A 16,978-nucleotide genomic window follows, 5' to 3' on the forward strand; every position below is an offset into this window, starting at 1 on the left:
GTATCACACCACATCAAAAATTCTTTTTTATCATTTACCTACTCGAGGACGAGTAAGAATTAAGCTTGGGGATGCTTGATATGTCTCCAACATATCTATAATTTTTGATTGCTCCATGCTACTTTATCTACTGTTTTAGGCAATATTGGGCTTTATTATCAACATTTATATTATTTTTGGGACTAACCTATTAACCGGAGGCCCAGCCCAAATTTGATGTTTTATGCCTATTTCAGTGTTTCGAGGAAAAGGAATATCAGACAGAGTCAAAACGGAACGAAATCAACTGGAGAAGTTATTTTTGGAAGGAAAGCCACCCGATGGACTTGGAGTGCATGTCAGGGAAGAAGGGAGGTGCCCACGAGAGTGGGGGGCGTGCCCCCCTGCCTTGTGGGGCCCCCATAGCTCCACCGACGTACTCCTTTCACCCATATATACGTACGTACCCTAAAACTTCCAGAACAGAAGATAGATCGGGAGTTCCGCCGCCGCAAGCCTCTGTAGCCACCAAAAACCTCTCGGGATCCCTTCCCGGCGCCCTGCCAGAGGGGGATCCCATCACCGGTGGCCATCTTCATCATCCCGGCGCTATCCATGACGAGGAGGGAGTAATTCACCCTCGGGGCTGAGGGTATGTACCAGTAGCTATGTGTTTGATCTCTGTCTCTCGTGTTCTCTCTCGTGTTCCCTCTATGGCACGATCTTGATGTATCCCGAGCTTTGCTATTGTAGTTGGATCTTATGATGTTTCTCCCCCTCTACTCTCTTGTGATGAATTGAGTTTCCCCTTTGAAGTTATCTTATCGGATTGAGTCTTTTATGAGAACACTTGATGTATGTCTTGTCGTGATTATTTGTGGTGACAATGGGATATCATGAGCCACATGATGTATGTTTTGGTGATCAACTTGCGGGTTTCGTGACATTGGGAACCTATGCATAAGAGTTGGCACACGTTCTTGACTCTCCGATAGAAACTTTGGGGCACTCTTTGAAGTACTTTTATGTTGGTTGGATGAATCTGAGATTATGTGATGCATATCGTATAATCATGCCCACGGATACTTGAGGTGACAATGGAGAATCTAGGTGACATTAGGGTTTTGGTTGATTTGTGTCTTAAGGTGTTATTCTAGTACGAACTCTTTTATAGATTGATCCGAAAGAATAACTTTGAGGTGGTTTCGTACCCTACCATAATCTCTACGTTTGTTCTCCGCTATTAGTGGCTTCGGAGTGACTCTTTGTTGCATCTTGAGGGCTTGTTATATTATCTATCTATGTTATTATTGTTATGAGAACTTGCACTAGTGAAAGTATGAACCCTAGGCCTTGTTTCCTATCATTGCAATACCATTTACGCTCCCTTTTACCACTTGTTACCTTTCTGTTTTTATATTTTCAGATTACAAAAACCTATATCTACCATCCATATTGCACTTGTATCACCATCTCTTCGCCGAACTAGTGCACATATACAATTTACCATTGTATTGGGTGTGTTGGGGACACAAGAGACTCTTTGTTATTTGGTTGCAGGGTTGCTTGAGAGAGACCATCTTCATCCTACGCCTCCTACGGATTGATAAACCTTAGGTCATCCACTTGAGGGAAATTTGCTACTGTCCTACAAACCTGCGCAATTGTAGGCCCAACAACGTCTACAAGAAGAAGGTTGTGTAGTAGACATCAAGGCTCGCGAGGAGGCGGAGAGATCAAGGAAGGGGTACCTCGCGAGGTGCTCGTGACGCAAGCGGTGACGATCGAGACTAGGCGGGCGCCAGGCGGGCACCGGCCCGCGCAGTGTCCTTATTTCTTCTTTGGTGCAAAGGGGGCAAGCACAAGCGTGGAGTACCGAGGTATCAGGCAAAGGTTACCATTTCAGTGCAACGAGACCAAGACCAGCAGACCGGCAGGATGGAGGTCACCGTGGAGCCCAAGACGGCGTCATTGCCAGTGCCTTTGGCAGCCGAAGACCAACTTTAGTCAGGATAACTTGTACTAGATGTTCCCCTTCAAAATGGTCGTTGTTGGCGCCCTTCCCACTCAATATTTGGGAAGAGGACCAGGGCCTCTATAAATTGGGATATCCGCCACAGTAGGAGGGGAGGGGATCCTTCAACAAGTAGAACACCACATCAACTCAAGAACACCTCTCGCGAGACAGTTCTTCCCTGTACTGTTCGTCATCTGCCCCCTTAGGAAATCCACCACACCACACACTGGAGTAGGGTATTACACCACAACGGTGGCCCGAACCAGTATAAATCTTGCGTCGCTCGTGTTGTTCATCGTTTAGCTTAGATTCTCGCGAGGCGATCATATGCGGATAGGTAGGGGAAAGATTTTCGCGTGCACCCCAGAGTTCGAACCTCAAGGGTCTGCCGGAACCCAACATCCGACAATCATGGAAATGACGAGGAGTCTCAAAATACTCAAGAGGTAAAGATTGATATATTGGAAGGTAGTATTTTGACACCGGAAGTGTTCCAGAATGTATCAGGTACATATCGGAGTACCAGAGGGGTTACAGAACCCTCCCCCTGGGGGGGAAGATATGGGCCATATGGACCATGGGAGGGAGGCACACCAGCCACAAGGGGGTGGCGCGCCCTCCACCAGGGAGGAGTCCGAATTGGACAAGGGGAGGGGCGGTGCCCCCCTTTCCTTCTCCTTCTCCCTCTCCTTCCCCCTTTCCCCCTTCGATAAAAGGAAGGGGGGCGAATCCAACTAGGACCCCAAGTAGGACTCCTCCTACTAGGGGGTGCGCCTAGGGACGGCCTCCTCTCCCTCCCTCCTTTATATACCGGGGGGCTAGAGGACACACTAATCGCTCTAAGCCATGTGCGGCGCCCCCCCTCCATAGTTTACGCCTCCGATCATATTCTCGCGGTGCTTAGGCGAAGCCCTGCATGGATCACATCACCATCACCATCACCACATTATCGTGATGACGGAACTCATCTACTTCCTCGACCCTCTGCTGCATCAAGAGCTCGAGGGACGTCATCGCGCTGAACGTGTGCAGAACTCGGAGGTTCCGTACGTTCGTTACTCGATCGGTCGGAACGAGAAGACGTTCAACTACATCAACTGCGTTAGGCAAACGCTTCCACTTTCGGTCTATGAGGGTACATGGACACACTCTCTGAAAGTGCAACTAATCCGTGGGTGGTTTTGTTGATTCTTAACAACATATAGCTCATTGAACTAATACTCTTTCAAGATGATCATTTCAGAAAGTTCAATGATTGGCATGGCATGGACTAGAGATGTGGACCCCTCAAAATGCTAAAGACACATATTGGCAAAAGCTCAAGACTCTACATTTTCATTTAAGTGATCCAAGATCACATTGAGTCCATAGGAAAAGCCAATACTATTAAAAGGGGATGAGGTGTTGCTTAATGGCTTACTTGCTCAAAATGCTTAGTGATATGCTCCAAAAACCCTCAACCACATTCTCATATCCACATATGTCCTAAACCTAAAGTAAAACTCGGCCCCACCGATTTGATCTATCAGGAGCCACCAAGTTCATTGGACATAGCCACTACCATAAACCCTAATCACTTCGGTCTCACCGATAGGGATCTCGGTCTCACCGAGATGGGATTGTAAACTCTCTGTTTCCCTTCGTAACGTTTCGGTCTAACCAAAATGAGCGATCGATCCCACTGAGTTCTCAATGCAAACTCTCTGTTTCCTTTTCATAACGTTTCGGTCTCACCGAAATGAGCGATCGGTCCCACCGAGTTTGCCTGACCAACTCTCTATTTGCCTATTACTGAAATCGGTCCTATCGAGTTCGTGTGATCGGTCTCACCGAGATCAAGTTATGCCCTAACCCTAGCACATCTGTCCCACCAAGTCGATCATGTTGGTCCCACCGAAAAGCCTAATGTTCACATTTTGAACTGAATTGGTCTGACCGAGTTTCACTATTCGGTCTCACCGAGTTTGGGAATCTGTGTGTAACGGTTAGATTTTGTGTGGAGGCTATATATACCCCTCCACCCATTCTTCATTCATGAGGAGAGCCATCAGAATGTGCATACACTTCCAGCATTCTTTTTCTGAGAGAGAACCACCTACTCATGTGTTGAGACCAATACATTCCAATCCAACCACAAGAATCTTGATCTCTAGCCTTCCCCAAGTTGCTTTCCACTCAAATCATCTTTCCACCATAGCCAAATCTGTGAGAGAGAGTTGAGTGTTGGGGAGACTATCATTTGAAGCACAATAGCAAGGAGTTCATCATCAACACACCATCTATTACCTTTTGGAGAGTGGTGTCTCCTAGATTGGTTAGGTGTCACTTGGGAGCCTCCGTCAAGATTGTGGAGTTGGACCAAGGAGTTTGTAAAGGCAAGGAGATCGCCTACTTTGTGAAGATCTACCCAAGTGAGGCAAGTCCTTCGTGGGTGATGGCCATGGTGGGATAGACAAGGTTGCTTCTTCGTGGACCCTTCATGGGTGGATCCCTCCATGGACTCGCGCAGCCGTTACCCTTCGTGGGTTGAAGTCTCCATCAACATGGATGTACTATAGCACCACCTATCGGAACCATGCCAAAAATCTCTGTGTCTACATTGTGTTTGCTCCCTCCAAACTCCTCCCCTTTACCTTCATATGCAATGATTTACATACCGCTGCTATACTCTTAGGTTTGCATGTGTAGGTTCATTGCTTGACTAGTGCTAAGTTGCTCATATCTGCCAAGATTTAAAATTGGGCAAAGGCTAGATTTTTATTTGGTCAAGTAGTCTAATCACCCCTAGACATACTTTCGACCCTACAAGTGGTATCAGAGCTTTGGTCTCCATTTGCCTTGATTTCCATAGCTTTGGTGATCATAGCCTTGGTTTCACAACCTAGGAGAATATAGCGTCTAGCGAGGGAAATTACCACCATAGAGGTCCTTACTTTGATTATACTAATTTTGCTAGTTGGAAGCATAAGATGAAAATGCATATTCTTGGATATAACCCCACCGTTTGGGCCATTTTGTGTATTGGTTTGCAAGGTGAATTCTTTGATGGGAGAGAACCAAATCGTGAAGCTACCACGGAAGAATTGAAGATGCTGCAATACAATGCTCAAGCTTGCGATGTACTCTTCAACGGATTGTGCCCCGAAGAATTCAACAAAATCAGCCGTCTTGAGAATGCAAAGGAAAATTGGGATACTTTTATTGATATGCATGAAGGTACCGACTCCTTCAAGGAATCCAAGTTGGATGTGCTTCAAAGTCAGCTTGACAAGTTCAAAATGAAGGATGGTGAAGGTGTCGCTGAAATGTACTCTAGGCTTGCTCTCATCACAAATGAGATTGCCGGCTTAGGAAGTGAAGAGATGACCAACAAATTCATCATCAAGAAGATCCTAAGAGCCTTGGATGGAAAATATGATACCGTGTGCACTTTGATCCAAATGATGCCAAATTACAAAGATCTCAAGCCAACCGAAGTCATTGGAAGAATTGTTGCTCATGAGATGTCACTCAAGGATAAAGAAGAGCTTCACATAAAGTCTAGTGATGCTTACAAAGCCTCATGTGATGCTCCTACATCATCAAGTGAGAAACAAGCCTTCAATGAAGAATTGAGCTTAATGGTGAAGAACTTCAACAAGTTCTACAAGAGTAGAAGCAAGGAAATGAGTTCCAAGTCAAGGTCCTACAATGACAAAAGATCTTCTAGTCGTGAGCAAAATTGCTACAATTGTGGAAGATCCGGACACTACTCCAATGAGTGTATGGCTCCCTACAAAAGAAGAGAAGACTCACCTAAAAGGAGAAGCAAAAGGGAAGAATCTCCTCCAAGAGAGAGAAGGAGTAGAGATGATCGCTATGAACAAAGAACCTGTCGCAGAAGCAAGGATTCAGAAAGGAAGGACAAGTCATCAAGGAGCTACACAAAACAAAGGCATCAGGCTCATGTTGGTGAATGGGTATCCGGTTCCGACTCCGACCACCACTCCGAGAGAAGTCATCACTCTGACTCCAAATATACTCAAGATGAAGGTGTTGCCAGTCTCGCACTTGTGTCAACCAACTCCTATGACATATTTGAGTCACCAAATGAAGGAATTGGAAGATGCTTCATGGCTAAAGGCCCCAAGGTATCACACCCCGAGTATGCTGATTTCAACAATGATGAAGATGATTTGCTAGGTGATGATGATTTACTTGTCGACAACTCTAGTGATGAATACTATGATGAAACTGTTATTACTCATGCTAATCAAGATGAAATGAATGACAATGATAATAAGGAGATTGAGCATATAACTAAAGAACTAAACACTCTTAAGTTAGCTCATGAAACTACCTTAGAAGATCATCGAGATCTTTTAAAAACTCATGAGAAGCTACGCTTCGAGAAGCCCAACCTAGAGCAAGAACATGGGTTCTTAAAAGCCATCAATGATGATCTTTGGAAGAAAAGTTCTTCTTACATTGCCAAGTTTTTACTCTTGTCTACTACATGCCACAAGTAAAATCTAGCAACAAGAGTATGAAAGATTCTTATTCTAGTAGTAACAATAATCATGTTAAATCCAGTATTGTTGCTTCTAGTAGTTCTCTTGATTCCAATAATGATTCTCTTAGCCAAGTTACACTTGAGCAAGAAAATAACTTATTGAAGGGAATTATAGAGAAAGGTGTTTACAAGAGCCTTGTCGAAAGTAAGCAATTTGAGGAAACTGTATGCAAGCAAGGAAGGCACCGAAAGAATCAAGGTGTTGGTTTTGCACGAAAGTTCAATGTCAATGGAGTTGAGTGGGAAGAAGATCAATACCCCAAGAGGAAGTTTGTCCCTCAACAAAAGAAGTATGATCCTACTTCCTTCAAGGGGACACAAGCTCAAGATGATCTTCCACCACAAGACCACAAGCTAAAAGGCAAGGACAAGCTTCAAGAGGAGATTGATGCATTTTAAGAAGCTCCCAAGGCCTTGGTCAAGTGGGTTCCCAAGTATACATCAAGTTCTACTTCATCAAGTACATCTACAACCCCAAGGATTCCCATCAAGATAATGTAGATCCCGAAGAAGAAGAACTAGAGAGTTCTTAAGGGTGACTTCGCCAACATACTTCACTCATATTCATTTTGGCAAGGACAAGTGCAAACAACTTCCACGACTTGCACTAGTTCAAGGAGTCACAAACTCTCTTGTTGGTAAGACAAGGGCCAAGGTAATCTAATGCTTTCATGGACATCATCTTGTGTGTGCTCCACTCTATGTCTATGGATATCCTTGTTTGTTCCTTGTGGGACTAACCCATGTAGATATTGAAAGTGAAACTCACTCCAATGGATTGCTCCAAATGATCTACATCAACAATGAGCATCCACATCTTCCACACCTACATGAAGTCATCGTCGACAAAACCCAAGGTTAGTTCATCCCTCTTAGGAGGGGGGGGGGGATATCACATCTAGGGGGAGATTTACTCTAAGAATTGGGCTAAAGCAACTCTAATGGTGTGAACACAACAATGCTTTATGTAAAAGTTGTAACCCCACTTGTGCTTAAACGATGACTATGCCCTATGATCAAATGTTCTCATTTGACTCCTAACTCAATATACTCATATATCGATGACCTAGTCATCGCCAATTGCTTGATAGATGCTAGAGTGATTGTGCATGCTTTGCCACATATTTCATTTGCCATTTTATTGTGTGTGCATGTTGATTGCATATTTTTCTCATTCGAGGACATCCATTTGTTGCTTTGATTGTTTGGCTATTTTTCCTTTTGCCAAATGGATGGACAAGAATGCCTAAGAACTCCCTCTAGCTATCTATGCTTTTCTCGTCTCAAACTCTATTCATGCTACATCACAAAGTTTGATCAAGTCAGATTCGAACCCTCTGGGTGAGGAGCACTCGGAGTCACCGGTTTGTCATAGACTTAAACTTCCAGAACCTCTCCATGCATTTCGGTCTGACCGATTCATTTCTTTCGGTCAAACCGAGTTGATTGAGTTGATCTAGGTTTTCAATTTTGGTGCAACCAATTTGAACAATTCGGTCACACCGAGTTGCAGTAACCGCTTGCGATTATGCATCTCGGTGCCACCCGAGTCGTTCCACTCGGTCACACCGACAGGGTCGGGATATATATACCCATAGGTCAAAATTTGGAAATTCCTTCAAAAACCTTTTGCCCGCGCATATCCTGCTCTGCCGACTTAGGTCTCCGGATCGTCTCCTCGTCGCTAGCGACCTCCCGTCGCTGGTATCCGCCACCGTCAACGGAAATCTCCGCCGCCGTAGCGAGCTCATCGCCAAATTAGGGTATGAGTTCAATCCTCTATATTTTCTCACTCCGATTCTTAGCGCAGAGACAAAGCCATGATTCTTGACAAGTTTGAGATTATCCTATCCAACAAAAACTCTCTTTAGTTTAGATTTGATTCGAAAATTTAGGGTTAGGTTTCCGCCTAACTCATCTCGGACCGACCGAGTTGTAGAAATCGGTCTCACCGATTTGGCTTAGGGCATTGCACTTGTGATTTTCGGTCTGACTGAAACTTACAAATCGGTGTGACCGAGTTCAAAACTTGTGAAACCCTAGCAATATAAGTGTCATCGAACTGTGCCTCGGCCTGACCGAGATCACTAGTTTAGACACAGAATGTTGCTTCGGTGTCACCAAGTTTACAAATCGGTAGCTCCAAAATGCTTTCTGTAGAAAACTAAAACAAAGTTTTTAACTCAATTGTTTTGCAAAAACTCTGCACTTTGTGATGCTCATCCACTCTACCTCATCTATAACTATTCACAGGGTCCAGCTTGCAGTGTTAGCCATGTCATATCAGAGTGATAGCCAGAACAAGTCTGAGGAACAAGTCAACATGAGTGAGGGCACTAGTCCCTTTAAAAGCTATGAAGATGGAAGCAGAAGTACTCCTAGCAACCTGCCTAAGGCTGCTACTAGGTAGAGGAGGAAAAGAAACTCAGACTCTGAAGATGAAGATTATGTTGCTGCTTAGGAGGAGGTCAGCTCCAAAAAGAAAGTTGTGAAGAAAGAGTTTGGCACATCAGCTTCAACCAAGCCAGGCATGAAGAAGAAAGCTCCTGCCAGAAGGATTCCCATGTCAAAAGCCAGATCATCAACACAAGAAACCATGGAATTTACTCTTGAGCCAAGAGAAGATGCTGATGGAAAGGAAAGGGTTAGAAAAACCATTGCCAGAGTGATTGGAAAGCCATCTATGGCTAGAGATTCCGAAGAAGAGGGGGAGGAACAATAAGATGCACCTCCTGCCAAGTCTCAGAAGCTAGTCAGGGATGCCATCAAGTCTGGGGCTACTCCATCAAAGCCCAAGACTGCCCCCAAAGCTCCAGTTCAAGCTTCAAAGTCTGCACCAAAGAGAAGCACCAGAAACATTCATACTGCAGAAAAGGACAAGCCCCGGTGCCTGAAATTGAAGAAGAAGAAGAAGAAGAGGAAGCCCAAGTGCCCAGAAAGTTGAAGCCAAAAATTCCTGATCATGATGATAATCATCCAATGGATGAAAATATGAAGGAAATAAAGGATGCAGGTCTTAGATTTTGACGACAATCAGACCTTATGCTGTGAGGAGAAGAACTATTGTGGACTACAGATTTCACACAAAGGAACAACAGGACTTCTATGAGACTGTGCTCTTGGATAAGAAGCCCATTGTGTCTGACATGAAATGGGTGGACTGGAAATACATTGATGACAATTAAGATCATTTCCCTGGAGTACATGAGAGCTTCAGACTCAATGGAGTTGACACCTTTGTGGGTCAGAAATTGACCAAGTGGAATGATGAGCTTATCATGCAGTTCTATTCAACAACTCACGTCTACCCAAATGGGAAAATAGTTTGTATGTCTGAAGGTACTAGGTACCAATCTTCTGTTGATGAATGGGCCAAGCTCATTAATGCGCATGAAGAAGCTAAGAATGATATTGATGTCTATGCTGAGCACAAAAAAGATCACAACTCCATGGCCAACATGTACAAGGAGATACCTGACAAGGCCTTGGAGACACATAAGCTAGGCTCAGTATACTATCTTATGTCTGGACTGGCCACCATGAACACTATTTTGAGGAACACCTTGTTGCCCAAATCAAGAGATCACATGATGATCAGAGGCCCCTCCATCAACTTGCTTCAACTATTTGACTTGCCACAAAAATTCAAAGTAATGAGCTTGATAGTTGAAACCATCAAGAGAACAACAGCAGACTAGAAGAGATCATGTGGGTATGCTCCACACATTCATATGCTCATAAACTCCAAAATGAGCAAAGGTGTGTATCTGTTGGACAAAGAGCACCTTCCCTTGAGACCTGACCTTGAGGAAAACACAGTTGTGATGGATGCTTCCGATCCTACTTCAGTAGAGGCTCATGAGAAGTGAGCAAAAGCAAAAGCTGAGAAGGCAGCCAAGATGCCAAGTGCTAATGAGGCATCTCAAGTTTTTCTCAAGTCCAAACAAGACCAACTTGGCTATCTCATTTAGGCTACTTTGAGGATTGAGAAGGGATTGGCCACCCTGACTCGGAATCAAGAGAGTCTTGAAAGAATTTTTGAGACAAAACTTCATGACTTGGATGTCAAGGTGACAGAGATTCAGACTTCTGTGGAGAAGATCCAAGAAGAGCTTGAGGACAGGAGTGACAAGACCACCACTGATGCTTATCAAAAGGTCCCCAGAAGACAGAGGTCTGCAGTAGTGCCAGTGACAGGCACTAGAGCTAGAACTTCAGCTCCTGCAGCCACAACTTTAGTTTCCCCTCTGGTTGCAACTCCTTCAGCGCCTACAACCTCTTCAGAAGCAATTGTTGCAAGACTCCTCTCCACTTCACCTCCTGAAGATCAAGCTTAGAGAGCCGCATAGCACTATGCATTTTCAAACTTTTTGGTAACTTGTTGCCAAAGGGGGAGAAAGTGTATAGATCATAGGCTTCGAGAGAGAGAGAGAGCTTTGCTTTTTGGCTCTTTTGCTACTTATTTGCTTGCTTGCTTGGATGATACTTTATGGTTATGTGTGTGAGATACTTGTATGGTCATGTGTTTGATCATATCATTTTAAAGTTTGTTCTTGGATGATAATATTCTCTATCTCTTATGTATGATCATTCACACTTTGCCTTGGTGATGAGTGCATATTCCATTTTCTATCATTTTGAGCGCTCCACCAAGATGTATGTGGCATGGAAGAGTAACCCATGATCCTAATTGATTGTGCATTTGCATTCAAAAGCAAATTTTAAATAATGCACAAATTTAGGGGGAGCTCTAGCTTATCACATACTTCTCAAAGCGACGATGTATTTGTTCTTATTATCATTTGTCGAAGATTTGATCTATATGTTGTCATCAATTACCAAAAAGGGGGAGATTGAAAGTGCAACTAATCCCTGGGTGGTTTTGGTAATTCTTAACAGCATATAGCTCATTGAACTAATACTCCTTCAAGATGATCATTTCAAAAAGTTCAATGATTGTCATGGCATGCACTAGAGATGTGGACCCCTCAAAATGCTAAAGACACATATTGGCAAAAGCTCAAGACTCTACATTTTCATTTAAGTGATCCAAGATCACATTGAGTCCATAGGAAAAGCCAATACTATTAAAAGGGGATGAGGTGTTGCTTAATGGCTTACTTGCTCAAAATGCTTAGTGATATGCTCAAAAAACCCTCAGCCACTTTCTCATATCCACATATGTCCTAAACCTAAAGTCAAACTCGGCCCCACCGATTTGATCTATCCGGCGCCACCGAGTTCATTTGACATAGCCACTGCCATAAACCCTAATCACTTCGGTCTCGTCGATAGGGATCTCGGTCTCACCGAGATGGGATTGCAAAATCTTTGTTTCCCTTCGTAACATTTCGGTCTAACCGAAATGAGCAATCAGTCCCACCGAGTTCGCAATGCAAACTCTCTATTTCCTTTTCATAACATTTCGGTCTCACCGAAATGAGCGATCGGTCCCACCGAGTTTGCCTAACCAACTCTTTGTTTGCCTATTACTAAAATCGGTCCCATTGAGTTCGTGTGATCGGTCTCACCGAGATCAAGTTATGCCCTAACCCTAGCACACCGGTCCCACCGAGTTGATCATGTCGGTACCACCGAAAAGCCTAATGTTCACATTTTGAACTGAATCGGTCTGACCGAGTTTCACTATTTGGTCTCACCGAGTTTGGGAATATGTGTGTAACGGTTAGATTTTGTGTGGAGGCTATATATACCCCTCCTAAACGGAGTCCAAACGGAATGAAACCTTCACGATGATTTTTCTTGGACCAGAAGACAACCAGGAGACTTGGAGATGAAGTCGAAGGAGCCACGAGGTGACCATAAGGATGGAGGGCGCGCCCAGGGGGTAGGGCGGGCCCCCACCCTTGTGGGCCCTATGTGGCCCTCCTGACCTAATTCTTTCACCTATATATTCCCATATATCCCCAAACCACCAGAGGCATCCATGAAAACACTTTTCTGCCGCTGCAACCTTCTATACCCGTGAGATCCCATCTAGGGACCTTTTCCGGCACCCTGCTGGAGGTGGATTCGATCACGGAGGGCTTCTACATCAACTCTATTGCCCTTCCGATGAAGCGTGAGTAGTTTACCACAGACCTACGATACCATAGCTAGTAGCTAGATGGCTTCTTCTCTCTCTTTGATTCTCAATACCATGTTCTCCTCGATGTTCTTGGAGATCTATTCGATGTAATATTTTTTGCGGTGTGTTTGCCGAGATCCGATGAATTGTGGATTTATGATCAGCTTATCTGTGAATATATTTGAATCTTCTCTGAATTCTTATATGCATGATTTGATATCTTTGTAATTCTCTTCGAACTATCGGTTTGGTTTGGCCAACTAGATTGGTTTTTCTTGCAATGGGAGAAGTGCTTAGCTTTGGGTTCAATCTTGCGGCGTCCATTCCCAGTGGCAGTAGGGGCAGCAAGACACGTATTGTATTGTTGCCATCGAGGAGAAAAAAAAAGGGGTTTTCATCATATTGCTTGAGTTAATTCCTCTACATCATGTCATCTTACTTAATGCATTACTTCATTCTTTATGAACTAATACTCTAGATGCATGCTGGATAGCGGTCGATGTGTGGAGTAATAGTAGTAGATGCAAGGAGGAGTCGGTCTACTTGACACGGATGTGATGCCTATATTCTTGATCATTGCCTTAGATATCGTCATAACTTTGCGCTTTTCTATCAATTGCTCGGTAGCAATTTGTTCACCCACCGTATTATTTGCTATCTTGAGAGAAGCCTCTAGTGAAACCTATGGCCCCCGGGTCTATTTTCCATCATATTAGTTTCCGATATACTATTTTGCAATCTTTACTTTCCGATCTATAAACCAAAAATACCAAAAATATTTACTTTATCATTTATCTATCTCTATCAGATCTCACTTTTGCAAGTGACCGTGAAGGGATTGACAACCCCTTTATCGCATTGGGTGCAAGTTTGTTTGATTGTTTTTGCAGGTCTTTGTGATTTGTGCGTTGTCTCCTACTGGATTGATACCTTGGTTCTCTAACTGAGGGAAATACTTATCTCTACTTTGCTGCATCACCGTTTCCTCTTCAAGGGAAAAACCAATGCAATCTCAAGAAGTAGCAAGCTCGCCAGAGATGCAGGAGTGGTGGAGCTTCTCGAATGAGGTCGTGCGTGAAGAAAACGAATGCTCCTGGACAAGTGGAAGGGGTCAGGAGATGCGAGAGTGCACACGGAAGATGGTGGATGCGGTCAGGGCATCAGGGGTGAGCTCACCTCGCTGGAGAAGAAGATGGTGCGACGAAAAGCTTTGGGCTACGTCAAGCTCATGCTTCCAGGAGGTTCTAGGCTTGACGGGGATGTTCAGGGGGTGCGCGAGGGGCGGCGAGGCTGGTGGTAGCTCAGACTGGTGCTGAGAACATTGGTCTTTGCCAGAATCCTACCTGCGAGGGCTAGGTCAGAGCAGCGGTAATGGGGTCACGGCGAGCAGCTTGGGGCCAAGGGACGCGATTGACCAGGGCAAAACGGCGAGGGGGTGCCGGGATTTAAATAAGATAAGGTGGCCGGGGTTGGGTGTAGCCGGAGCATCCAATAGTGGGGTCGTGGCCACAACGTTCGCTCGGTCATGGGTGTGTGTGAGCGGTTGCAGCGCCAGGTTAGGGAGTGGCTGACTGGTGGGATCCACACGTCAGTGAGAGAGAGAGAGAGAGAGAGAGAGAGAAGAGCGGGTAAGCTACGGTGCGCGCATGTGTTTGCTGGGTCGGACTGGCCTAGCTGGGCCTCGGTGTTTTTCTTTTATTTCCTCTTCTCTTTTTCTGTTTTCTGTTTTGCTCTGCCATTTCCATTTGAATTTCTTCCAAAATAAAACTTGCTCTAAATTCATAATTGAATATGTGTGAATGTGTAACATTTTGTTTAGACATTTTGGGCATGCAATTTCTGCACTTTATTTTCCTTTTTGAATTTGAGTTTGGTTTCAAAATGTTTCAAATCCAATTTTGGAAAATTTATAGAAGTCAAGCATATTGTTTGGACTTAGGGAATTTACTTTTTTGCCAAATAAATGCAAGGCCATTCAATAATTCCCTTTTAATTTTGAATTGATTTCTAGAACAGATCCAACTCAATCATTTGGGAAAATTCATAAGGGCTTTGAATATCATTTGGGTCTTGTTAAGGATAGTCTTATGCCCAAATAAATATTTTAATTTCTCACCCTATTTTGGGATTCAAAATTATTCCCTAAACCTTGTACGGTTCATTCTGTATTCCCAAATTTCAAACAAGAGTTTCAATGTGGCCATAGAGTTCTTGACCCTCTGAGTGAATTCAAACAGAGCAACAAGTCATCCAACAAGTAAGTTCCTAGGCAATGTTAGCTAGCTAGCAAGCAATAAAGGTTTTTCTAGGGAAACTTTAATTCCCTATGAAAATTTTAGGGACAATTGCATTTTTACCCCTAGTTGGTTCCTACCCACGGGTTTTGCCCTTACTTTTCGAGCTTGCTCAGTTTTGCCCTTACTTTTTCCGTCGAGGTCCCTCGAACCCTTTGACCGTTTGACCAAAACTTTGAAAATTCATAACTAATTCATATGAACTCAGAAAAATGCAAATAAGATATTAAAATGTTCAGATAAACATTACATTTATGGGCATATCATTTGCATTCAGGACAAAAGCATCGTTTAAACTACCCGACGTAATTAATGTTATTAACATTATTAAAAATAAATAGGTAAAAACAATATTTTTTTCGTGAATAAAAATTATATACAAATGTAGGTGATGTTTTCTGAACATCCTGATACCTTATTTGCATTTTCCTGAGTTCGTATCAACTTGTTATGAAGTTTCCAAATAATGATCAAAGTCGTTAGAACATTCATAACAAGTTGATACAAACTCTGAAAAATGCAAATAAGTTATCAGGATGTTCAGAAAACATCACCTACATTTGCATGTAATTTTTATTCATGAAAAGAAATATTGTTTATACCTATTTATTTTTAATAATGTTAATAACACTAACTACCTCGGGTAGTTTAAATGATGCTTTTGTCTTGAATGCAAATGATATGCCCATAAAGGTAATGTTTATCTGAACATTTTGATATCTTATTTGCATTTTTCTGAGTTCATATGAATTAGTTATGAATTTTCAAAGTTTTGGTCAAACAGTCAAAGGGCATTCGAGGGATCTCGACAGAAAAAGTAAGGGCAAAACTGAGCAAGCTCGAAAAGTAAGGGCAAAACCCGTGGGTAGGAACCAACTAGGGGTAAAAATGTAATTGTCCCAAAATTTTAACATACCAGATTTAGGGAAAATCTCGGATGTGACAAGAACATTACGTGAACTACCAGCGACTGCCTAGTCCATTGCCTGGAAAAACAACCTCACACCCAGTTCCAGCGAAGGCCTCGAACTGAGCCTGCTGCGATGCTCTAGAAGCATGATGGACCGGCACCCACTCCAGCTCGATGCATAACTCCAGATTTTCCCTAGGAAATCCCCCGACCTATACCGATGGACCGACACCCACTCCGGCTCGATGCACAACTCCATGCGCAACGCTTTCTAATCCCCTACAAAATTTCCATGCGCAGTTGCTCGAGCACAAAGTCCGGCAAGATATCCCTTCTTGCGGTCCCGATGTAGGACACATACTTTAGCGCTGCTCCAGATCCTCCATGGAGCGCGAGTGATGGACGATGCACATGCCAGAGGAGACCAACGGCTCGTTCACCGTACGCTCTAGCCTAGGCACTGCAAGCACCGGCCAAACCACGTCAGAGTCCAAATGACGGCGTTTAGGGGGGGTGGCAGAGCCACCAGAGCGCTGTGCCACCCAGAAGCCTCACCCGAAGGCCTTGCCAGTCCCTGACATGCCAATTTGTCCAATGCCGCCCAGCACAGGTCTTCAAATGAGGAGGGATTGCGAGGACGCTTGCACACCCAGGAGATGTGCTCTGGTAGCCCACAGCTGATGTAGACTGGTGCAGTCCCGCTTGCAGTGGCCTTCTCGAATGCATTGGAAACACATGCCCTTCATCTCCGGCGAGGCCTCGCGCGGCCCCACAGATCGGGAATCCGGGCGGGGCACCCGCTAGTCCAAGCCATGGCGTTCCTCCACAACACCCTCCTTGATGGTTGTGGTTGCTCCCATGCCGCGATGGGCCACACCTCCCTAGCGACCGACACCTCGCCACGGCACGCCACCTACGAGACTCCTCCGCCCCTGGCCCCCTCACTCCCGAGGCCTCCGAAGCGAAAGAAAGGTTGAGCCCCGACACTACGAGCCTCTCTGGCCCTATGCAGTAGGACAACGAGGCGGACTACAGACTGGGAGCCATGCTGATACCCACACACAAGGTAGAGATGAACGGATGATGAGGTGGCCGCCGTTGCCGGAGCGGCCAACGGTGGGAAGGTGGACGCAGCCTT

This window comes from Triticum dicoccoides, chromosome 2B (assembly GCF_002162155.2).
Source record: "Triticum dicoccoides isolate Atlit2015 ecotype Zavitan chromosome 2B, WEW_v2.0, whole genome shotgun sequence".
NCBI lineage: Eukaryota > Viridiplantae > Streptophyta > Magnoliopsida > Poales > Poaceae > Triticum > Triticum dicoccoides.